The following is a 26,625-nucleotide window of genomic DNA, read 5'->3' on the forward strand; positions in this document are numbered from 1 at the left end:
GGTTTTGTTTTTGTGTTTTTGTGTTTTGCTGTTTTTTTATAGGCTAAAACTGATTTTTCTCGGTCCAGGTCCGCAGGCGGGTGGGCGCCTGCCAGCACGCGGCCGCCTGGAACCAGCAGGCGGGCGCCTGCAAGGTTCTTGCAAAAAAAATTCTTGCCCTCATTTTTTTGATTTTTTTGGGTTTTTGGATAGACTACTAAATTCTAAGGTGTCCTATGGTCTCATATCTTGGGTTGCCTCCCAAGAAGCGCTTCTTTTACGTCATTAGCTTGACGTAGAGTAGTGCGATCAAGTTGACAATAAAATGGCACTAATCACTTCCCGGTTTTCCGTATCCCCATAATAGTGCTTCAATCTCTGACCATTTACTTTGAATGCTTGACCCAGATCGTTCTCAAAAATCTCCACCGCTCCATGTGGAAACACAGTTTTGACGATAAATGGTCCAGACCACCTTGATTTCAACTTTCCAGGAAAAAGTCGGAGACGAGAGTTGAATAGAAGAACTTGTTGCCCCGACACAAATGACTTAGGAGATAGCTTCCTATCGTGCCATCTTTTTACTTATTCCTTGTACATTTTATTATTTCCGTATGCTTGAAGTTGAAATTCATCAAGTTCATTTAACTGAAGCATTCACTTCTTCCCAGCCGTATCTAGATCAAGATTTAACTTCTTCAATGCCCAATAAGCCTTATGTTCAAGCTCCGCAGGTAAATGACATCCCTTACCATAGACAAGTTGAAACGGGGACATCCCAAGTGGAGTCTTGTATGCTGTTCTATAAGCCCAAATAGCTTCATCGAGCTTCAAAGACCAATATTTCCTTGACGGACAAACAACTTTCTCTAGAATGTGCTTGATCTCCCTATTAGACACTTCAGCTTGACCATTAGTTTGAAGATGATAGGCAGTAGCGATGCGATGATTCAAATTGTAGCATTGCATCATAGAAGTGAACTTACGATTGCAGAAATGCGACCCTTCGTCAATTATGATAACTCGCGGCATTCCAAACCTTGTGAATATCTGCTTATGAAGAAAACTCAACACTACCTTTGCATCATTAGTCGGTAGAGCCTTGACTTCTACCCATTTCGAGACATAATCGACTGCCACCAAGATGTACTGATTATTGCAGGACGAGATAAATGGTCCCATGAAATCGATTCCCCAAACATCGAAGACCTCAACTTCAAGCATCACATTTAAAAACATCTCGTCCTTTCTAGTAAGATTCCCAACTCTTTGGCAACGATCACACCTTAAAACGAATTGATGTGCATCCTTAAACAATGTAGGCCAGAAAAACCCTGCTTGAAAAATATGAGCTGCTGTCTTTTCACCACCATAATGTCCACCATAAACTGTGGAATGACAGTCTCGTAATATCCCCTCCATCTCACAGAATAGGATACATCTCCTAATCATCTGGTCATCTCCTTGTCTAAACAAATATGGTTCATCCTACATGTACCACTTCACCTCATGCAGAAACTGCTCCTTTTGAGCCGCATTCATATTAGGAGGCATTATATTGCTGACAAGATAGTTCACAATGTCTACGAACCATGGCTCTTCCTCTTGAACTGCTAACAACTGCTCATCCGGAAAAGATTCGTTGATCAATCTCTTATCATGTGAAGTAGAATCGGGATTCTCCAATCTAGAGAGATGGTCAGCTACTTGATTTTCAGTACCTTTTCAATCCTTGATCTCTAACTCAAATTCCCGTAGCAAGAGCATCCAACGAATAAGTCTAGGCTTCGAATCTTTCTTTGAGACCAGATAGCGAATGGCAGCGTGATCAGTGAATACTGTCACCTTTGTCCCAAGTAGATAAGATCGAAATTTTTCGGAACCAAAAACTATAGCCAAGAGCTCATTCTCAATAGTGGTGTACATCATTTGAGCTCCATTTAGCGTCTTACTCGCATAGTAGACCACATGAAAGATATTATTCTTGCGCTGCCAAAGAACTGCTCCCACCGCTTAATCACTTGCATCGCACATCATCTCAAAAGGTTCTGTCCAATCAGGTGTCGTAATGACTGGTGCAGTTATTAAACTCTTCTTGAGAGTCTCGAATGCTGTCAAGCCTTCATTATCAAATTTGAAAGGCACATCTTTCTCGAGCAAGTTGCACATCGGCTTAGATATCTTAGAGAAGTCCTTAATGAAATGCCAATAAAAACCCGCATGACCAAGAAAACTACGGATTTCTTTCACAGAAATAGGTGGCGGAAGATTTTCAATGACTCCCACCTTGGCTTTATCCACCTCAAGGCCTTTGCTAGAGACCTTATGCCCAAGAATGATGCCTTGTTGCACCATGAAGTGACATTTTTCCCAGTTGAGCACCAAATTAGTTTCCACGCACCTTTTGAGCACCAAACGGAGATTATTCAAGCATTCATCATACGAATGTCCAAAGACGGAGAAGTCATCCATTAACACTTCGACATTATTTCCAATCATATCAGAGAATATGGCCATCATGCATCTCTGAAAAGTGGCAGGTGCACCACATAAGCCAAAAAAAACTCTGTGGAAAGCAAACATGCCAAATGGATAAGTGAAAGTAGTCTTCTCTTGATCTTCTGGTGCAATACAAATCTGATTGTAGCCCGAATAGCCATCCTGAAGACAATAATACTCATGACCAGCCAACCTGTCAAGCATCTGATCAATAAATGGAAGAGGGAAGTGATTCAACTTCCTATAGTCCATGCATACTCTCCATCCTGTGACTGTTCGAGTGGGGATGAGCTCGTTCTTCTCATTTGTGACCACAGTAATATCTCCTTTATTAGGTACACAATGCACGGGGCTCACCCAAGAACTGTCAGAAATATGATATATGATTCCTGCATCCATCCACTTTAGAATTTCTTTCTTCACCATTTCTTTTATTATAGGATTAAGCCTTCTCTGTTGCTCAACAGTCGGCTTGCTACCTTCCTCTAGCAGAATTTTATGCATGCAGTACGAAGGGCTGATCCCTTTAATATCTGCTATAGTCCATCCGATGGCCAATTTGAATTCTCTTAAAATCCTCAAGAGCTTGTCCTCATCACTACCTGAAAGGTCAGATGGAATAATAACAGGAAAAGTAGATGCATCACCTAAAAAGGCATACCTCAAGTGTTCAGACAATGGTTTAAGCTCCAATGTATGTGTTTCCTCAATAGATGGTTTGAGTTTTCCCTCAGCATTCTTGAGATCAGTATTACCAAGAGATTCAAATGGCATGTCTAGCTTTCGTTTCCAAGGAGAATCATTTAGATATTGTAACTGCTCATTGTCTTCCTCATCATCACTATCAAATTCCCCCATTAAGGCTTTTTTTAAGGCATCAGACCTTAGCACATGATCAAGTTCTGAAATAACTGCAGAATCAACCAAATCAATCTTGAAGCACTCCTCATCTTCCGTAGGGAATTTCATCACATTAAACACATTGAATGTCACATCCTGATCTTACACCCTCATAGTAAGTTCACCCTTTTATATATCTATCAAAGTACGGCCTGTAGCCAAGAAGAGTCTTCCCAAGATTATGGGAATCTTCATATCTTCCTCGAAATCCAGAATGACAAAATCTGCAGGAAAGATGAGCTTGTCTACCTTTACTAGAACGTCCTCCACGATGCCTCGTGGGTATGTAATAGAACGATCAGCCAATTGTAGAGACATGTAGGTGCGTTTTGGATCAGGAAAATTCAGCTTTTTGAAGATAGACAACGGCATCAGATTGATGCTTGCTCCCAAATCGCAAAGGCACTTGTCGAATGACAACTTGCCAATGGTGTAAGGAATGGTGAAGCTACCTGGATCTTTAAGCTTTGGAGGTAACTTTTGTTACAGCACAACACTGCATTCTTCCATCGGAGCAATGGTATCAAGATCATCCAGTTTCACCTTCCTTGAAAGAATACCTTTCATGAATTTCGCATAACTAGGCATTTGCTCTAGAGCCTCAGCGAAAGGTATGTTGATGTGAAGTTTCTTGAACTCCTCCAGAAACTTACCAAATTGCTTATCCATCTTTTGTTTTTGCAATCTCTTAGGAAAAGGTGGTGGAGGATAGAGTTGTTTCTCCCCTGTATTACCCTCAGGCAAAGTGTGTTCAACAGTAGTCTTCCTTGGTTCCGCCTCTTTCTCCTTTTGATTTTCTTCTTCATCTACAACTTCAGCTTCTCCATCTTTTGCTTTTTCAGCTTCAACAACTTTTCCAGACCTTAAAGTGACAACTTTGACTTGCTCTTTAGCTTCCTTCCTGCCTGGTACTTCAGTATCGCTGGGAAGTATGCCAGGTTGACGATTAGGCAAGACATTGGCTATTTGACCAATTTCATTCTCCAAAGTCTTAATAGAGACAACCTGACTTTTACACAACAGCTTTAGCTCCTCAAAATCAGCACTAGAAGGTGGAGCAGCACCTCCTTGTTGAGGATATGATTGCCTTTGAGCATATTACTGAGGTTGCTGGAATCTAGGTGGATTAAACTGTTTACTTACAGCTTGTTGATATGGTTGCTGGAGAGCATTCTGATTGTTGCTCCAGCTGAAATTGGGATGATTTTTGTTATTAGGATGATAAGTAGCTGGCACATGCTGCTGCGGTCGCTGAAAATTATTCACATACTGAACAGATTCATTTACAAGAGAACACTGATCCGTAGCATGAGAGCCTGCACAAAGCTCACAGACAATAGCTATTTGATTGACTCCATAGTTGGCTAAAGAATCGACCTTCATAGACAGCGCTTAGAGCTGCGCTGCAATAGCTGTAGCTGCATCAACTTTCAGAATACCTGCTACCTTCCCAGGCATCATCCTTTGAGTTGGATTTTGATACTCGTTTGCAGCCATAGTTTTAATGAGATTATAGACCTCAGTATAGCTTTTGGCCCACAAGGCGCCTCCAAAAGCTGCATCGAGCATGGGCCGAGATTGGGCCCCCAAACCATTATAAAAAACAGTGATCACCATCCAGTCAGGCATACCATGATGTGGACACTTTCTCAACATCTCCTTATAGCGCTCCCAAGCTTCACACAAAGATTCTGTTGGTTGCTGCGCAAACTGAGTAAGAGCACTCCTCATAACTATAGTCTTGGCCATTGGATAGAACTTCACTAGAAACTTTTGCGCAAGATCTTCCCAAGTAGTGATGGACCCAGCTGGTAAAGAATGTAACCAGTCCTTAGCTTTATCCCTCAGAGAGAATTGGAAAAGCCTCAGCTTGATAGCCTCATCAGTAACACCATTATATCTGAAAGTACTGCAGATCTCGACAAAATTCCTAATGTGCATGTTGGGATCTTCAATCGCAGCATCTCCGAAAGAAACAGAATTCTTCACCATCTAAATAGTGCCCAACTTGATTTTAAAAGTATTGGCATGAATAGCCAGATGAATGATGCTTGACTGAATGTCATCAATTTTAGGCCGAGAAAAGTCCATAAGAGCTGGATCTGCCGGAACTATACGATCACCCATTGTTACAGGTTCTTTCTTTTCACTCTCTTTATCCGAATCTTCAAAATCTAACTTCTCCGGAATGTCAAGAGCTGAATCTGTCTCCTCACCCGTATCTAGAGTCCTCTTGCGAGTGCGAGAACGTGTTTGCATAAAAGCTCGTTAGAGTACCTGAAACACAACCGAAAACAGTAAGTAACAAGTCTTAATCAATGAGTCCTAATGACCACTGATGGAAAGTACATAAACTAAACAAATTAACACCGAGTCCCCGGCAGCTGCGCCAAAAACTTATTAGGGCACAAAGCATGCGCTAAAATACACGCAAGTATACGCGATCGCAAGTAATATAGAATGATTTCTAGTTTGTTCCCACAGAGACTCAGACTAATTATATTTAGTTAACACTTACTCATCAATGTATGATTACTCTTCAATGTCAAGACAATAACACTTAAGGTTTATTAACTAATATTAACTACGAGAATTAAACACTTAAATTAACACTTGAATTAACAATATTAAACACACATGAGATCATAACTTCATTAATACTTCATTCAATAGTTATTGTTATTACCCTTAGCATGTAATGGTGATGATATTAATCGAACAACACGAAATTGATAAATGCCAACTTTCGTTGTACGAATACCATTCTACCAAGCATCCACAATTAAGATAGAAGTTGAATAGGAATCAATTATGTTGAGACCCTATATGTCTACAGAATTTGACAACATAATGATTTAAGCACAAGTTATTCATTATGATTACACAGGGCAAGTTCTAAATCTCAAGATTCACTGTCACTTCACAAGAGATTAACAGGCTATCTTATATGTTCGCGACACACATAAGATGAATAAGCACAACCTATGCTAGATATCATATAATCATCACATATCAAGGTATTAAACAATTAACTAAAGAAATCCATAGTAAATCCGCTACGATCACATGATCACAATTAGCCCCTAATAGAACTCATTGTCATCATGGGTTCATATGAAGACATGATATTAACACAATGATATAAACTAACAAAAATACTTAATAAAAACAGAGTACGTCACAAGAGTATTAAGGTTCAAAGAGTAAAGAAAACTAGCATCCACTGTTACAATGAATTAAAAGAATCACAAGATAACGTATGCTTCTTCTTCTTCATTATTGCGTGCTAAAACGGTCTTCTTAATCTTCTCTCCTTATTACTTGCTCCTTACTTGTTGTGAAAACATCTCCCAAGATTATTTATATAAGAGTCCACAAGAAATAGCAGTCTCAGAAGCCCAATAGAACTTAAATTAAAAAATCCGAATTTGAAATTCCGACCCCAGGCGACCGCCTCTAATCCCACGCGGGCGCCTGCTCCCCAGGAAGTCGCCTGCTCTGCCCACCTGCATGCTTTCTGGAAAATTCCACTTTTTGCTTCTGAATTTGCTGATTTCTTCGCACAACTCCCCGCAATTGATTTCAAGTACTTCCCTAGGCTTATTATGATGAAATCTCCCTAGCTAAGCAAGTTATACCCTGTAATTCAAAAACACTAGAAAAATGCATCGAATACACAAAATACTTGATTTCAAGACATCAATTCAAGTCATTATAAGACGTTCTAAGTGGTATAAAATGTCACTTATCAGCACACATCCTAGTCCTTTATGCGATACGTCGCTGTATATCATAAACTCCCCCTTTCCATCGGGAAGAGCGAGCACTGGTGCTGACACCAGTCTCCTTTTTAGTTCCTGAAATCTTTCCTCACATTTCTCTGTCCATACAAACTTTTCTGTCTTCCGGGTAAGTCTAGTTAGTGGGTCGGCTACCTTAGCAAAGTCTTGCACGAATCTTCGGTAATATCCCGCTAAACCCACAAAACTCCTAACCTCTGTTGGGTAGTTGGTCTTTCCCAATTGGACACCTCCTCTATCTTGGCTGGGTCAACTAAAACTCCTTTGCTACTCAGCACATGCCCTAAGAAGTAATAACTGAACTTCCCTTAACCAAAACTCGCATTTCGAGAACTTGGCATATAGTTTCTCGTTCCTCAAGATTTCTAAGACTATCCTCAAATGGTCTGCATGTTCTTGCTCTGCCTTTGAGTAGATTAGAATATCATTTATAAAAACTGTCACACATATATCTAGGTACTTTTTGAACACTCTGTTCATCAAATCCATGAACGCTGCGGGTGCATTGGTTAGCCCAAACGATATGACTAAGAACTCATAGTGTCCATACCTAGTGCGAAAAGCAGTCTTCGGTATATCCTCAGGTTTGATTTTTAACTGGTGATACCCTGTTCTCAAATCTATTTTGGAAAAGTGCACATCTCCCTTGAGTTGGTCGAATGGTCATCAATCCTAGGGAGAGGGTACCTATTCTTAATATTCAGCTTATTCAATTCTCGATAGTTTATGCATAGTCTCATATTGTCGTCCTTTTTCTTTACAAACAGTACTGGCGCTCCCCATGGCGACACACTGGGTCTTATCATTCCATTATCTAATAATTCTTGCAGTTGAGAAGCTTATTCATTCATCTCAACTAGGGCTAGCCTATAAGGGGCCTTGGACACTGATGTCATTCCTGGTGCTAATTCTATAGTGAATTCTATTTCCCTGTCGGGTGGAAACCCTGGTAAATTCTCTGGAAACACATCCTCGAATTTGTTCACTATGGGTATGTGGTGTATGTTATGAACTTCCTTCTTGGTATCTACCACATAAGCCAAATAGACCTCGTTACCTTTCTTTAACAATCTCTTTGCCTGTAGCATGGTCAGAAATTTTTGGGTCTGTCGTTGCCCTCTAAACACTACTTCTTTTCCATTTTGCACTCTTATCTTCACCCTCTTCTGTTCACAATCTATTTGTGCTCCATTACTGGAAAACCAATACATTCCTAATATTACATCAAATTCTCCTAACGCAAATAGGATTAGGTCAACCTCAAAGTCTTTCCCTTCAAATTTTAACTTGCATTTAGGCTGTACTTGATTCACAGGAATTATTTCTTTGTTTGCTATTTCCACTTGTAATACCTCACGTAAGGGTACAGCGTTAAGTTTTAACTTTTTAGCAAAATCTTGAGATATAAAAATGACTTGGTCGCTCCAGAATCGAATAGGACATTTGCATGTTTGGAATTTAACAGAAGGGTATCTGCTATCACGTCAGTGTTCCAGACAACATCCTGAACGATCATGTTGAAGGTCCTAGCAGCTGGGGGACGGTTGGATGCAGCTCTGCTCATTCCTGAGGCTGGGGGCTTCAATGTCGAGCAATCCTTCCTCATGTGCCCTACCTTTCCACATTGGAAACATATCTTGTTGTATTGGGGACAGTTGTTGGCAAGGTGTTCGGGTTGGTCGCACCTGTAACATTTCAGAGGGGCTCTCGCCTTGGTGCACAGTCCAAGGTGTCTTTTTCCACATGTTTGACATTCAGGTATTAGGGCACGGGGTTGGCTATGAAATGTTGCCCTAGGTTGTCTGCCGCCCTGGCTAACACTCTCACTAGGGGCCTTTCTAAATCCGGGGCCTCTCGCAGGTTGGGACACTACTCCCCTGACGAACCTGCTTGGAAGGCTCCTATTCCCGGTTCCTACTCCTCCTCCTCCGCCTTGGCTTCCTATCTTCCTCTTCCTATTTTCCTTTTCCTTCATACTCTGCTCACTGCCAGCTTCAACAATTGAGGCTTTCTGCACTAAGGTGGCATAATCTGTCAGCTCTAGTACCGCCACTCGGTTATGGATCCACTGTTTCAGACCAAGCTGAAACCTTCGCGCTTTCTTTTCTTCGGTATTCACAAACTCAGGCACAAATCTTGACAGCTCAGTAAACTTGGCCTTATACTCTGCCACAGTCATCTTATCCTGTTTTAACTCCAGAAACTTAATCTCCATCTGGGTTTCCATAAACCTAAGGAAATACTTTTCTAAGAATAGTTGAGTAAACCTATCCCATGGAATCACGGCATCAGTCTCTAGGTTTTGTTTGGACTCCCACCAGTAATTAGCTTCTCCTTTTGTTTGGACAACCTTATTTACATTACAAACGTACCAAATCCCAACTAGTTTAACTTACATCTTAAAATAAAACATTATTACAAACTTTCAAACTCAAAACTAAAACAAAAGTCTTCCATCTCAACCTTGAATACTACCTCGCACACTTGTCTGGGGATCCTCGCTACCAAAAACTTCCTTCTTAACTGGAATAGAACATAAATAGATTCACAAGATTGAGCTAACAAGCTCAGCAAGTCACAGTGACAATACTGATATTAAACAATGATCAAATGAAGTGATTTAAGGTTTCAAGTTTCTTGTTAAGCAATGATTAGAATTGGATATTTCCTTTTTATTTTAAAAACCAAGGTTAGGCTGCTGATCAGTCTTGCACAAACCGCGAGCAAGTCACACAGCTATGCTCTATAGACTGGATCCAAGGCACACATTAGCCTAATACAACCACAAATCTGAACTGACCACGAATCTGGTCCATATTCATAAAATAATCCAATTATATAATAACAACATAATAAATAATATAAATCAATAAACAGAATCATAAACAACATTCATCTCAAAGCATAGGGTTATTCGTAAACACCATAAAGGTATAACATGGTATGTATAAAGAATGGCCTCCACCCTATAAAAGAATCAAATAATAGAAGAACCAGGGTTTAAGGGTTACAAGAATTAGTCTTCTGATGTATGAGGTATGAAGGTTGGTATGTTAAGAAAATCCAGTATAGTGATCTGTATATGGTATATATGTATTTGTAGAGTAGTATCGTATGTATATGGATCGTATCTGGGGATTCTACAATTATTTGTTTACAAGGAATAAGGCTTACGGCACAAGATCAATAAGTAGAATCAGGGTTTAGGGTTAAGTACTTCAAAGCACTTGCAATATAAGACATGAACTATTTCGAATACAAAGCAACATATTTCAATAAAGGTTTAGAACACTTGCATTATCTCAACTGGATTTCACTTCACCTGCGCTCGTCTATTGTAAATATTTGGTATAATAACCAGGACTTGATCTTCTTGCTTCCAAAAACACAACCTTGCAATTATTTTTATCAAACATCTCTGAATTTGGCCAGAAAATTTGGTCAGAAAATTTGGTCAAACTTTCCGCCATCGCCGAGTTCAAAACTCCAGAGAGGCCCTTCCCATAATCCTCTATACATGAAACTTATACAAAACAATTTCTTATTCAACGATTGTTGGATATATTTGAGATGTCATGTCTAATATATTTCATGTTTAGTTTTCATATCTTAACTAACAGGAAATATCAGTTCTTACTGGAACCAGGACTTACTGGAAGTCAGGACTTAAGGATATCAGGACTTAGATTATCAGAAGATAATATGAGAAGATGGATATCAGAACTTAAGTATCGGAGGACTAACAGTTAAGGAAGGAAGCTGATTTACAGGAAAGAAGATCGAGACTAATACAAGAAGAAGATATGAATGGAAAGAGTTAGAGGACTAGAAGAATTATATAAGATATCTGATTGATATATTTTAGGAGACAGAATTATATTCCATATCAATTAGAAGTTATCTTGTAACTGTGTGTCTATATAAACACAGACATAGGTTTACACTATATGTGTAACGATCATCGAGAAGATCATAAATTGTAACCTAGCAGCTCTCGTGATATTTGTTCATCACTGAGAGAGAACAGTTCCATTGTAATAGAGTTTATTATATCGAATACATCTGTTTTATGTTACTAGTATTTTAAATCGATCTGATTGTATTCTACACTGTATTCAACCCCCTTCTATAGTGTTGTGTGACCTAACATATCTTCTCCTCAATCAAGACAAAATTTAGAAAAATTTGATACTGGTAAGTCTAATACTGTTATTACTGATAAGAAAAAATGTTAGCATAAACTCTGATGTTAAATCCGCTGCAAATGTTAACAAACTTAAAAAGGCCAAAGGATCCAAGCAAGTCTTGGTCCTTAAAACTAACCATTAGTGGTCTTTATGATTGCAGGGCAACAGGAAGAACATCCTAATTCTGGACAGTGGATGTTCAGGACATATGACTGGAAATAAAGCCCTGCTATCAGACTTTGTGGAGAAAGCTGGCCCAGGAGTTTCTTATGAAGATGGCAATATTGGAAAAACTCTGGGATATGGCAAGATCAATCTTGGGAATATCATCATTGAAACAGTAGCTCTAGTCTCAGGACTTAAACACAATCTGTTGAGTATAAGTCAAATCTGTGACAGAGGTTATCATGTGGAATTGTTTATGGTTCTGCAATCTGTCTGTTGAGTAGGGCATCAATTGAAAAAAATGGAATTGGCAGAAGAAACTCTCTCATTTAAATTTCAACAATATGAATGAGCTTGTAAAGAAAGATCTTGTGAGGGGACTGCCAAAAACAATATTTGCTTCTGATGGCCTTTGTGATTCATGTCAGAAGGCAAAACAAAGAAAAAATTCTTTCAAGAGCAAAACTGTGTCATCAATTCTTGAGCCTTATCACCTACTGCATGTTGATCTATTTGGTCCAGTCAATGTCATGTCTATTGCAAAGAAGAAATATGTTATGGTTATAGTGGATGAGTTCACAAGATACACTTGGGTGTATTTCCTGCAAAAGAAGACTGGAACAACATCTACTCTAACTGATCATGTCAAACAATTGGATAAATTGATCAAAGATTCTCTTAAAATCATAAGGAGTGATAATGGCACTGAGTTCAAAAATTCAATCATGGAAGAGTTCTGCAAAGATCATGGAATCAAACAGGAATTTTCTGCACCTGGAACTCCACAGCAAAATGGAGTTGTAGAAAGAAAGAACAGGACTATCATTGAAGCTGCACGAACAATGCTTGATGAAGCAAAGCTACCAACCTATTTTTGGGCTGAAGCTGTGCAGACTACTTGTTTTACCCAAAATGCTATACTAATAAACAAGCATGGAAAAACACCATATGAGATGGTGAAAAAAAAGAAGCCAAATCTGAAATACTTTCATGTATTTGGTTGCAAGAGTTTTGTTCTTAAGACTCATCCTGAACAGCTGTCAAAATTTGATCTAAAAGCTGATGAAGGAATTTTCGTTGGATATCCACTTTCCACAAAAGCCTTCAGAGTCTACAATTTAAGAACAAGAGTTGTCATGGAATCTATCAATGTCTCTTTTGATGATAAGAAGATTAATGGACTTGAAGATTTCAATGATCATAATCAGCTGAGATTTGAGAATGAAGATTTAAATTCTGATTCTGGAAATTCTGATGACTTATATCCTGATCCTATAAGTTCTGATGGATTAAGTTCTGATGTCATTAAAACTGTGGTAACAACTCCAAAGGAAAATGCACCTATAAGTTCTGATGGATTAAGTTCTGATGTCATTGGTGACTCTTCACACTCTATGATTATTGGAGAAATACTCTGATAACAACATAAATTCTGATAAGCAGTCGTGACTCACTTACACTGAGAAGCCACTGTAAAAAGGAATTTCAAAAGATGTATAAAATGAGCACAAACAGTTGAGGTGGACTCTTGCATAAATTTGTTCTATAGTAGACATCATGACTGATGACAGATTTTAAGCACTTTTCTTAGTTATGCCTTATTTCTAAGATGTACTGAACTTTATCAGACTTTAATCTTTATCTGATATTTTGTTGAATGCACACACACTTTCACTCCATATGAATGATGAAAATTATTGTGGCGATTAAGTTGTTGTTGACAAACAGTTAAGGGTCATTTGCATAAATTCTGAGGACAAGTTCTGATGGAAGTTCTGATGATTAAACTGTGAAGAAAACAAGTCAGTATTTGTATGAAGAATCACAGAAAAAGATATTCACTGTTTGAGTACAGAAGCCATGTTCTGATGACTGTTAAAATCTGATATAAGTTAAGTTCTGATATTAAATCCTGATGGAATCTTTGATGCTTACGTGGCATTTTTCTTTAATTGACTTATTTTTGATAAAATCTAAAACAGTCATATTTAAATCAGAATAAATTTGGGTGAGATAAAAATAGTCATAATCATTATGGGTTAGTGGTTAACGTGTATGTCCTGAAAAACTGCATGTACACAGTAATTATTGCTTATTTTACGTGCCCATTAACTCCTGCTCTAACCGTTATTTACTGTTCACACGGTGTCAGGTGTAAAGTGTATCCCATGCTTCAAAAATATAACTGTTGAGTGGAGAGAGTATATATATGGGAGTTAACATATTTTCTAATCTTTTACTTACTTTTCTATTTTTCATCTCTCTTATTCTCTCTCTCTCTCTCTTATATTCTCTGAAGCATTTTCTTTCAGGTATTTTAACAAACACTTTGCAAACACTCTCTTTCTCACTTAATTTCTTACAGAGATGGCACCAAAAGACGTAATTTTCAATGGAGCTAAGTTTGTTCCTAACAACTACTCCTCCATTCTTAGCAAGGCTGAAGCTCCATCGGAACTTCACTCTGGGGTATTAAAAGACATTGGCTAAGCTGGGTCAATTGAAGAGACCTTACATAAGGAGGGAATGGAGTTTCTTCTTTGACTGCATTACCAAGGCTTTTACAAACAAATGTTCTAACCTCGATGCAATCCCCGTATTCAGTCAACAAATCGGGTATGCTCTCATTAATCAAACTGATTTGGATTACGCAAGTACTGTTTTAGGCTTTATTGGGGACAGGATTACAGAAGATAGGAATACTGTATATTTTGCTAGATTCTGTCAACTTATCTATAGTACTTGCTGTTCTGATAAGCCCCAATTAGCTAGTGAATCGCTTTCACCATTTAGACTAGTTAAAAGAGCTTTTAATGACTTATTATCTACTGATAATAAGAAGGTTGTGTTAAGACCCCTCCGAATTCCTTTATCTGTCAAACAAGCCTTAATAACCTATTATTCAGTTAAATTCACTGCACTATATCCTGTTGTTCAACTGGAGTAGCTTTCTTCCATAACAGCTTCTTCTTATCAGCAATTGTCATTTTATCCAAATCAACTTGAGCATTGTCAGTAGTTGATGTCTTGATAGCTTGATCAGAATTTGTTGTTTCTTCTGTACCTTCCTGTCCTTTATTCTGAATAATAACTTGAGCAGTGTCAGAGGTTATTTTAGAATCTTCATTTATCTTTCTTCTTTTCAGAATTTGAACAGTTTCATCTTCAACAATATTATCATAAGTTACTTGAACCATTTTACATACTGGTTTCATCAGATCTTGAGAAGTTTTCAAGTCCAGTGTCTTGGTTGGTTCATAAATTTTTCCTTTCCCTTTGTCTTTGGGATCACTCTCAGCCTGTGATCTAGTCTTGAACTTTGAAGTTTCAGAATTTAACTTTTCCTTGATCACAATGCCTTTTTTCTTAGGCCTTGGAGGTTTCTTTGCATCAGAAGCTTTAGACTTAGGATTTGTCTTCTCAGCAGCAAATCTAGCTTCTTCCTCCTTGAGAGTTTCTAAATCCATTCCTGGATTGTGTTTCAGAAATAATCTTCTTGCTATCTCCTCATCAAGTTTTTGGATTTTAGGATCTTTGTAATAAACAGTAGTCTGATTCCCCTTTAACTTCAGAGTTTGCAAAAACCTCTGAGAGTCTTCAGATCCTGACTGAATCAGAATATCAGAACTTGATATCAGACTTTGTTTATCACCACTTGACTTTAGTCTTTGAGCATTCACAACATCAGAACTTGACTTGTCTAGAATAGAAGATTTCCCTGGAACTTTTCTTTGACTTCTGCTCTTTTCAGAGTTTCCCTGGTCATCACCTTTATCATCCTTTTTCTTCATTTCTTGAGTAGGTGAGTATTTGGACTTAACTATCTTCTCCCCCTTTTTGGCATCATTAGGAAGTAAGAGAGAAAGAAGAATTTCAACTGAAGATTGGATTTCATCCAATTGAGCTTTCTGAGAAGCTTGATTAGCAAGAACCTCAGCAATTTGGGCCTATTGCTCCTCTTGAGTTTTCTCAATGGCTTCAACTTTTTCAAAAATAGGTCTGATATACATGTTCTTGTCAAGCTTGATATGTAGATCTAGCTTATCAACCTGTTCCCTGAGTGTATCAACCTTTTCATGAGTAGAAGTATGTAGACCTTGAAGATGTTTTGTAGACAGAGCTATGATCTTGAGTTGTGTCTTGAAATCAGCATTTGTGAGCAACTCATCAGCTTTTGCAATATGTTCTATCAGAACTTTAGAACATGGAATAAAATCTGATTCATTCCACTTCTTGGTCCACTCAACACCTCTGTGAGTATCCTCTCAAGAAATAGGTGTTTCCTTTTCAACAAATTTCTTCACAAATTCTTCCTTGCCCAGAATAGGTACTGGAGTCTCAACAGAAACACTGTCATCAGAACTTGAGGAAGACTCATTCTGTTCTGATAGCTCAACAGTGTGTGAAGCATCTAGAGATTCAGGAATAACATCATCTAAATTCTAATCAGGAGAATTTATCTCCAGAGCTGGTGTCTTTGATGTAGATGGAGCTTATGGATAAACAACTTCAGGTATATTCAAATTATGAATATCTATTTCAGAATTATCAGTTTGTTCTTTAACATCATATGTAGCTTTAATAGGAGAGACAAGAGGGGTAACAACTGTGTCATTAGCAGAGTCTTTGGCTTGAGCTGGAAGGGCTTCAATGATAATTGGTTCTTGTGAGATCAGAGATTCCTGATCCCCTTCCTCAGCCTCTTCAGTATCTTCTGATATAGCCTTAGCCAAATACCTCAAAGCCTTCATTTTCTTCAATCTCCTTGCCAATGAAGGAGTTGCTTCAGCAACATCAGAATTTACAGATTTCCTTTTCAAAGTATCAGAACTTTGAGCTGTTGTCTTTTTCTGAGAAGTAACATTCTCAGCTTCAAGTGTCACAGATTCAGATGCATGAACCCGTGCTTCAATTGTTTCCTCTTCACTCTCAGACTCATCTCTGAGAATCATCTTCCTTCTCTTTTATGGAGGTTGAGGAACAGACTTTGTCCTCTTAGAAGGTTTGGAAGGTGAAGGTCTGGTTGTTTGTGCTGATGGTTGAGAAGTCTGAGGTGTTTGTGTAGAGGTGGTAGGTGCTGATGGTTGAGCATCAGGATATAGTGCAATGTATTTAACTGGATCATAGGTTATTAAGTCTTGTTTGACAGATAAAGGAACTTAGAGGGGTCTTAACACGGCCTTCTTATTATCAGTAGATAATAAGTCATTAAAAGTTCTTTAGTCTGAATGATGGAATTAATTTACTAGCTGACTGGTGCTTGTCATCAACACAAAAACTATAAATAAGCTGACAGAATCTAGGAAAATAAACAGTATTTTTGTCTTCTGTCATCCTATCCCCAATGAAACCTAAGACAACACTTGCATAATCAAAATCAGTTTAATTAATGAGAGCATACCCGATTTGTTGACTAAATATGGGGATTCCATCGAAGTTAGAACATTTTTTTGCAAAAGCCTTGGTGATGCAGTCAAAGAATAAACTCCATTCCCTCCTTATGTAAGGTCTCTTCAATTGACCCAGCTTAGCCAATGTCTTTTAATACCCCAGACTGGCCATCATATTTTGAAGAACTGGCTCCTCAACAGTAGAGTAAACGCGGTTCTCAGGCAGCTGCAGTGCTTGTCGAACCGTGGCTAATGTCACGACATGCTCATCCTCCCCTGATGAAAAGATAATACTCGGGGATCCTTGAGCACCACCATCATCATATACTCCACTTCTCCAAAACTCCAGCACTTGGGTTCCATAGATTACTTCAGGTTGGGTTAAAGCATACCCAATATCAGAATTAGCGAGAAAATCCTGAATAAAGTGAAGTTCCGATTGAAATTCATCCTTGCTAAGAATGGCGGAGTAGTTGTTAGGAACAAACTTAGCTCCATTGAAAATTACGTCTTTTGGTGCCATCTCTGTAAGAAATTAAGTGAGAAAGTGAGTGTTTGCAAAGTGTTTGTTAAAAGACCTAAAAGAAAACACTTTAGAGAATATTAGAGAGAGAGAGAGAGAATAAGAGAGATGAAAAATAGAAAAGTAAGTAAAAGATTAGAATCTGTTAACTCCCATATATATAATCTCTCCACTCAACAGTTATATTTTTGAAGCGTGGGATACACTTTACACCTGGCACCGTATGAACAGTCAATAAATGGTTAGAGCAGGAGTTAATGGGCACGTAAACTAAGCAATAATTACCGTGCACATGCAGTTTTTCAGGACATACAAGTTAACCACTAACCCATAATGATTACGACTATTTTTATCTCACCCAAATTTATTCTGATTTAAATATGACTGTTTCAGATTTTACCACAAATAAGTCAAGTAAAGAAAAATGCCACGTAAGCATCAAAGATTCCATCAGGATTTAATATCAGAACTTAACTTATATCAGATTTTAACAGTCATCAGAACATGGCTTCTGTACTCAAATAGTGAATATCTTTTTCTGTGATTCCTAATTCAAATACTGACTTATTTTCTTCAGAGTTTAATCATCAGAACTTCCATCAGAACTTGTCCTCAGAATTTATGCAAATGACACTTAACTGTTTGTCAAAAATAACATAATCACCACAGTAATTTTCATCATTTATATGGAGTGAAAGTGTGTGCATTCAGCAAAATATCAGATAAAGATTAAAGTCTGATAAACTTCAGTACATCTTAGAAGAAAGGCATAACTCGGAAAAATGCTTAAAATCTGTCATCAGTCTTGATGTCTACTATAGAACAAATTTATGCAAGAGTCCACCTCAACTGTTTGTGCTCATTGTATGCATCTTTTGAAAATCCTTTTTACAATGGCTTCTCAGTGTAAGTGAGTCACGACTGCTTATTAGAATTTATGCTGTTATCAGAGTATTTCTCCAGTAATCATAGAGTGTGAAAAGTCACCAAGATTTTTTTTTGCTTTTCTAATGCATATTACTTGATACCAGCAATGCACTTGGGTCTTCCCTTCCACATGTTTACTCTAGATCTCAAAGGAGTACCTGACTTTTTATTCTTTTCTTTTCTTTTGATAAGTGAGGCTTATCAGCACTTAGTTCATTCTTAAGATTTACTGACATCACAATTTGACAGATAAGAAACAAGAATCTAGTTTGTGACTTAGTAATAAGATACACAAAGTAAAATTGACTAAGCTCAATATCAGAATCTGCTTGTGTGAATGAGTTTCCACATAAACAACTAATTCAAATATGGGATTTCTAGTATGTTAAAGACTACTAGGTCAGCATCTAGCACAGTTATCCTCATTGGATTGAATAGTCACAGAACATTCAAAACACATATCAGAGTTTATAAATCCACATCAGATAACAATCAGCATTTAATAAATTTTCAAATAAAGCACAGATTACATATAGATAATACAATCTGTAAACACTGATCCTAAAGTCTGATGCATGAGAACAAAAACTAAGCAGATTTAGAGAAAGAACCTGAAACCATTCCAAGTTCATTTACCAATCTTATAAAAGTAGCTTCACATAGTGGTTTTGTGAAGATATCTGCTAGCTGTTGATCTGTTGGAACAAAATGCAATTCCACTATACCTTCATACACATGTTCCCTTATGAAATGGTACCTAATGCTAATGTGCTTTGTCATTGAGTGTTGAATTGGATTACCTGTCATAGCAATAGCACTTTGATTATCACAGTAATAGGGATTTTAAAAAAATTCTAACCCATTATCCAGTAACTGATTCTTCATCCAAAGAATCTGTGCACAACAGCTTCCTGCAGCAATATATTTTGCTTCTACAGTTGATGTGTAAATTGACTTTTGTTTCTTGCTAAACCAAGAAACCAATCTGCCTCCAAGAAATTGGCAGCTTCCACTGGTGCTTTTCCTGTCTATTTTGCATCCTGCAAAATCTGCATCTGAGTAACCAATTAGCTTAAAATTTGATTCCCTAGGATACCACAATCCAAGATCAGCTGTACCCTTAAGGTACTTGAAAATTCTTTTGACAACTAATAAGTGAGGTTCTCTTGGATCAGCCTGAAATCTTGCACAAAGACAGGTAGCATACATGATATCAGGTCTACTTGCAGTTAGATAGAGTAAGGAGCCAATCATACCTCTGTAGTTAGTAATATCTACTGATTTACCAGTATCCTTGTCTAACTTGGTTGCAGTGGCCATCGGAGTGGATGCAGTTGAACAATCTTGCATTCCAAATTTCTTCAGTAAATTTCTGGTGTACTTGGATTGACAGATAAAAGTGCCTTCTTCAGTTTGCTTGACTTGAAGGCCCAGAAAATAGCTGAGTTCTCCCATCATACTCATTTGATATCTTAACTGCATTAACTTTGCAAACTTCTCACATAGTTTGGAATTAGTAGAACCAAATATGATATCATCAACCTAAATCTGTACCAAAAGTAAGTACTTTCCATGGTTGAGGTAGAATAAAGTCTTGTCAATTGTGCCTCTGTGAAATCCACTTTCCAGAAGGAATTGAGCTAAAGTCGCATACCATGCTCTTAGAGCTTGCTTAAGGCCATAAAGTGCTTTGTCAAGCCTGTAGACATGATTGGGAAATTTAGGATCTACAAAGCCTGGAGGTTATTCAACATATACCTTTTCTTCCGATTCTCCATTGAGAAAAGCACTTTTCACATCCATTTGAAAGACTTTAAACTTCTTGTGAGCAGCATAAGCCAAAAAGATCCTTATGGCTTCCAATCTAGCAACTGGTGCAAATGTTTCATCATAATTTATACCCTTCTGTAGAGAGTAGCCTTTAGCAACCAGTCTTGCTTTATTCCTTGTAATTATGCCATCACTGACAGTTTTGTTTCTGAAGACCCATTTTGTACCAACAACTGGTCTGTTCTTTGGTCTTAGCACTAGGGTCCAGACTTTATTTCTTTCAAATTCATTTAACTCTTCCTACATTGATTGCACCGAATCAGCATTTTGAAGAGCTTCTTCCACTTTCTTTGGTTTAGTCTGAGATAGAAAAGAATGGTAGAGACATTCATTTGAAGTTGTAGTTCTAGTTCTGACACCTGCTTCAGGATCTCCAATGATTAGATCAGGTGTGTGTGCTTTAGTCCACTTCCTTGCAGATGGAAGTTGATCTCCACAACTGGATCCTCCCCCATGATCCATGATGTCTCCATCAGCATTTTCTGATGCTCCCTCTGTAGTTATGCTCTCCGAGACTTCATAATTTGAGTTTGATTTTTCAGGAGTTGAAGAATCAGAGCTTCCAAAATTATCAGAATTTGGCCCATCAGAACTAGATGAATCACCAGTGACAGGTTATGATGCTTCTCGAGAGTCTTGAGATATGGTAGGATCTTCAGCTTGCTCCCCCTGGATAGGTGCATTTTTCTTTTGAGTTGTTAACACAGTTTCAATGACATCAGAACTTAATCCATCAGAACTTACAGGATCAGGATATAAGTCATCAGAATTTCCAGAATCAGAATTTAAATTTTCATTCTCAAATCTCAGCTGATTATGATCATTGAAATTTTCAAGTCCAGTAATCTTCTTATCATCAAAAGAGACATTAATAGATTCCATAACAACCCTTGTTCTTAAATTGTAGACTCTGAAGGCTCTTGTGGAAAGTGGATACCCAACAAAAATTCCTTCATCAGCTTTTAGATCAAATTTTGACAGTTGTTCAAGATGAGTCTTAAAAACAAAACACTTGCACCCAAATACATGAAAGTATTTCAGATTTGGCTTCTTTTTCTTCACCATCTCATATGGTGTTTTTCCATGCTTGTTTATTAGTGTAGCATTTTATGTAAAACAAGCAGTCTACACAGCTTCAGCCCAAAAATAGGTTGGTAGCTTTGCTTCATTAAGCATTGTTTGTGCAGCTTCAATGAGAGTCCTGTTCTTTTTTCTACAACTCCATTTTGCTGTGGAGTTCCAGGTGTAGTAAATTCCTGTTTAATTCCATGATCTTTGCAGAACTCTTCCATGATTGAATTCTTGAACTCAGTGCCATTATCACTCCTTATGATTTTAACAGAATCTTTGATCAATTTATCCAACTGTTTGACATGATTAGTTAGAGTAGATGATGTTTCAGTCTTCTTCTGCAAGAAATACACCCAAGTGTATCTTGTGAACTCATTTACTATAACCATATCATATTTCTTCTTTGCAATAGACATGACATTGACTGGACCAAATAGATCAACATGTAGTAGGTGATAAGGCTCAAGAATTGATGATTCAGATTTGCTCTTGAAAGAAGATTTTCTTTGTTTTGCCTTCTGACATGAATCACAAAGGCCATCAGGAGCAAATAGTGTTTTTGGCAGTCCTCTCACAAGATCTTTCTTTACAAGCTCATTTATCTTGTTAAAATTTAAATGAGAGAGTTTCTTGTGCCAATTCCAGCTTTCTTCAATTGATGCTCTACTCAACGGACATATTGCAGAACCATCAGTAGTTGTTGAAAGTCTAGCTTCATAAATGTTACCATGCCTGTATCCTTTCAAAACCACAGTGTTCTTCAAAGAAATCTGCATGATAACCCCTGTCACATATTTGACTTATACTCAACAGATTATGTTTAAGTCCTGAGACTAGAGCTACTGTTTCAATGATGATATTCCCAAGACTGATCTTGCCATATCCCAGAGTTTTTCCAATGTTGCCATCTCCATAAGAAACTCCTGGGGCAGCTTTCTCCACAAAGTCTGATAGCAGGGCTTTATTTCCAGTCATATGTCCTGAACATCCACTATCCATAACTAGGATGTTCTTCCAGTTGCCCTACAACCACAAAGACCACTAATGGTTAGTTTTAAGGACCCAGACTTGCTTGGATCCTTTGGCCTTTTTAAGTTTGTTAACATTTGCAGTGGATTTAACATCAGAGTTTATGCTAACATTTTTCTTATCAAATTTTACAGTATCAGACTTTGCATCATACTTTACACTAGAAGGAATTAAAGTAACTTTCTTCAAAGAAGGTTTTATCTGATAATAATCATAGTACAAACTATGATATTCCTTACAAGTATAAATGGGATGCCATATACTACCACAATGAAAACAAGGATTTTGTGGCTTAAACCTAACAGACTGACTCTTAACTCCTGACTTAGAAGGTAAGGAGTTTATATTCTTATTCTTCCTGCAAAAAGAAGCCAGATGGTTAGAGTTTCCTCAGTTATAGCATTTCTTTCTAGGAGCATTAAGAACAGGCATATAATTGTTACTTTTATTCACACCTTCCTTTCCATTCCTATTTTTCCTAGCTACCTTTACCTTGTTTACACTGGTAATCTCTTTCAGCTTATGTTTAAGCTGCTTCTTTGTCATTAAGCCTATGTTAACTTCAGTTAGTTTATCCTGTTCTAATTTGTCAGAAGTTGACTCTTCTATTACTTCTGTCGCAATATCTTTCTTCTTTTCAGAATCAGACTTTACAGTTTTGGCTACAAACTTAACATGATTTACCTTTGGATTAGTAGTCTATTTAACAATAATTGGCTTAACTTGTTCAGTTCCTTTTTCACTTTTCTCATCTCCATAACCTAAGCCCTCTTTCCAGTTTCCACTACTTAGTATATCCTGAGTTGCTCTGCCAGAGTTAGTCCAAGTCCTGATAATCTCTCTCTCCTTTTCTAACTCAGTTTTTAGAGATTTATTCATTTTTAGCACTTCATCTCTAACATAAAAGGAATCATCTCTTTCTTTCTGAGTTTGATGGAACATGACTAACTCTTTTTCTAAATAATCATTCCTCTTTTTAAAAGCAAGATTTTCAAAAGTTAATCTCTCACATGTTAAAGGTTGATCTCTGTAACTAATAAATATGGTTTTAAGATATAATCTCAACTCAGTAATATCATCAGTATGAAAGGCATAAGTTGTTTGAGGTACCTTTAACTCAGCATCATCAGAACTGCTATCAGCATTTTCCATCAAGGCATAGTTCTCCTCATCTTCAGAATCTAAAGTGTATGTCCAGCTTTTCTTCTTTGTGACAAGAGCCTTGCCTTTATCACTCTTTCCTTTCTTGCAGTCAGGAGATATGTGGCCTTTCTCACCACAGTTGTAGCATTTGACATTTGAGTAATCTCCTCTGTTAGACTTTCCTCCTTTGCCTTCAGATTTTCTGAAGCCCTTCTTATCAGAACTTCTACCTTTCCTGGAAAACTTCTTTCCCCTTCTGAATTTCCTGTAGGCTATCTTTGTGATACCCTTCACCATAAGAGCACACAATTTCATCATCTCTTTATCAGCATCGACTGCAGGTAAACTTTTAGTTTCTGAGTCATCATCATCATCAGAACTTGATGAATCTGAATTAGACTTTATGATGAGAGCCTTTCCCTTGCCTTTCTTTGAGGTAGCCACTTTAGGGGATTCCTCCTCGGCTTTAAGAGCAACTGTCCTTGACATTCTCCCATGTCTCGTGCTTCTTTGATCCATCTCAAGTTCATGAGTCTTGAGCATACCATAAATTTAATCAAGAGTAGTTTCATCAAGAGCATAGTTGTCTCTTATAGTAGTTGACTTCAAATCCCAACTTTCAGGAAGAGCTAAAAGGAATTTAAGATTTGAATCTTCAAGATCATATTCCTTGTCCACCAATGACAGATCATTTAAGAGTTTGACAAACCTGTCATATAAACTAGTTAATGACTCATCAGCTTTTGAGTCAAAGTGCTCATACTCTTGAGTGAGTACAGTCCTCCTGTTCTTCTTAATTGCATCAGTTCCCTGACACCTTGTTTCCAAAGCATCCCATATCTCCTTTGCAGTCTTGCATTGAATTACCCTATTTGATATGACGTTATCAATGGCACTATGCAGCAAATGCCTTACCTTTGCATCATTGGCAATAGATGAGATATCTTCAGCTGTGTATTCACTTTTCTCCTTTGGTATGGTCTTTGCTGGCTGATCTGCAACCACAACAGAGAGCTTGGTTGGCTTATGCGGTCCTTCATAAATTCTTTCAAGGTATTCTGGATCTGTAGCTTCCAGAAACATAGCCATCTTCACTTTCCATATGGGATACTCAGAAGGTCTCAGTATGGGAACCCTGATTGTCTCATATCGACTGTGGGTTTGAGTCTTTGGAGTTTCTCCAGATTTGACGGGCTTGGTTGGATTTTCTGCTTCTTCAGACATGATTGATTTGGATTTTTACTGTATGTGTGTTAACAGATAGGATCTGATACCACTTGTTAGGTCACACAACACTGTAGAAGGGGGTTGAATACAGTGTAGAATACAATCAAATCGATTTAAAATACTAGTAACAGAAAATAGATGTATTCGATATAATAAACTCTGTTACAATGGAACTGTTCTCTCTCAGTGATGAACAAATATTACGAGAGCTGCTATGTTACAATGTATGATCTTCTCGATGATCGTAACGCATATAGTGTAAACCTATGTTTGTGTTTATATAGACAGACAGTTACAAGATAACTTCTAATTGATATGGAATATAATTCTGTCTCCTAAAATATATCAATCGGATATCTTATATAATTCTTCTAGTCCTCTAACTCTTTCCAAGCATATCTTCTTCTTGTATTAGTCTCGATCTTCTTTCCTGTAAATCAGCTTCCTTCCTTAACTGTTAGTCCTCCAGTACTTAAGTTCTGATATCCATCTTCTGATATTATCTTCTGATAATCTAAGTCCTGATATACTTAAGTCCTGACTTCCAGTAAATCCTGATTCCAGTAAGAACTGATATTTCCTGTTAGTTAAGATCTGAAAACTAAACATGAAACATATTAGACATGACATCTCAAATATATCCAACAAGATAGTTACCAAAGTAGAATAGCCTTCATTGAGAATTCTGTGAAGGGGCCATGTCATCTCTCTTCCACCCTTTACCTGAAGACTAATCTTTGTAGAAGATGTCTGTAAGCATCAATAGCTCTAACTTCATCTATTTCTTCTAGATATAGATTTATGTCTGAGAATTCTTTGATGTCACATATGAAGAGTTGATCTCCCTTGTTGCCAATAGGTTTGGGTTTGGCCACTGACTTGGATTGAAGTTTGACAGGCTTGACCATCTTGACTGCTCTTTTCTTTATCTTCTTTAGCTTGGATAGGATTGGAATGTCTAGATCAGGAAGAGGCAGGCTGTCCCAATCTATGGGTTCATCCTTGAGAATTACAGGTTCACCATGGAAAGTTATGTTAGGATCAACCTTGAATTCAGCCTCCTCCAATGTAGGTATGGCTGGTAGACTTGAAGTTGTAGATTGGGATTTCATGTATTCTTCCTTATCATCATTGAAATCCAGCTTCCTCTTGGCTGGTAGCTTGTACCTAAATTTCCTCTTAGTCTGCTTTGGTTTTTCTTGCTTTTCTTCAATTAGATTCTCAGTTATCACAGCAGGCAATGCAGCTTCTGTGGTTGCAGGCTTTTTGGCTAGGTTCTTGGCTTCTAAAGTAGCTTGCTTTTGTTGTTGTTTAAGCCTCACCTTTTCTTCTTTCTTAGCCTCTGCAAACTGTGGATGTCCAGCCACTACACAGATTAATTTTCCATTCCTGTAGATTTTAGCAATTCTGTTCTTTGACACTGTGTCTCTGGGATCTTTGGATAAAGCAATAGATATTCCAAGAAGCTTCTTTTTATCTGGCTTAGGGGTTTCATAGGATAGGTCCAATGGATTTTTTTCTAAATATTTGGATAATTTCTCTTAGGCTTAAAAATCACAATGGCCTTTGGAGATTTGATTGATGAGGGTTGACCTCTTTCCATATTCCCTAAGCTCATTTCATCTGCTGAAATTTGTCTCAATTGAGAGAAGTGAGAAAAGACCTTGTCTTGTTTCCCAATTATACCAAACTTCTTCTTGATGTTTTCATCAAGCTTCTTATATTTTTCATTTAGCTCTAACTCAACTGCTGCTATATCAAGCTTTTTCAATTTATCATTTGACTCCAAATTAGCTGTTGCTATCTTGATTAGATCAATACTGTCAAAGGCTGGTGGCTTGGTAAATGTAATTGATGGAACAATCACCTTGCTAACTTATATGTTAATCACTTTCTCCCCCACACTTGTTGATTCCCCTGGCTAACTGGAATAATAGAATCTTTCTCCCCCTTTT

General features: G+C 37.6%; 1 non-coding gene across 1 annotated transcript; it reads left to right on the forward strand.

Annotated features, from left to right (window-relative positions):
• Positions 1-5,005: 5,005 nt before the first annotated feature.
• LOC141715730 (small nucleolar RNA R71) lies at positions 5,006-5,112 on the forward strand. Its single transcript, XR_012572482.1, has one exon. It is a non-coding gene; the product is annotated as a small nucleolar RNA R71 (small nucleolar RNA).
• Positions 5,113-26,625: the final 21,513 nt, after the last annotated feature.

Source organism: Apium graveolens, chromosome 3 (genome assembly GCF_009905375.1).
Source record: "Apium graveolens cultivar Ventura chromosome 3, ASM990537v1, whole genome shotgun sequence".
NCBI lineage: Eukaryota > Viridiplantae > Streptophyta > Magnoliopsida > Apiales > Apiaceae > Apium > Apium graveolens.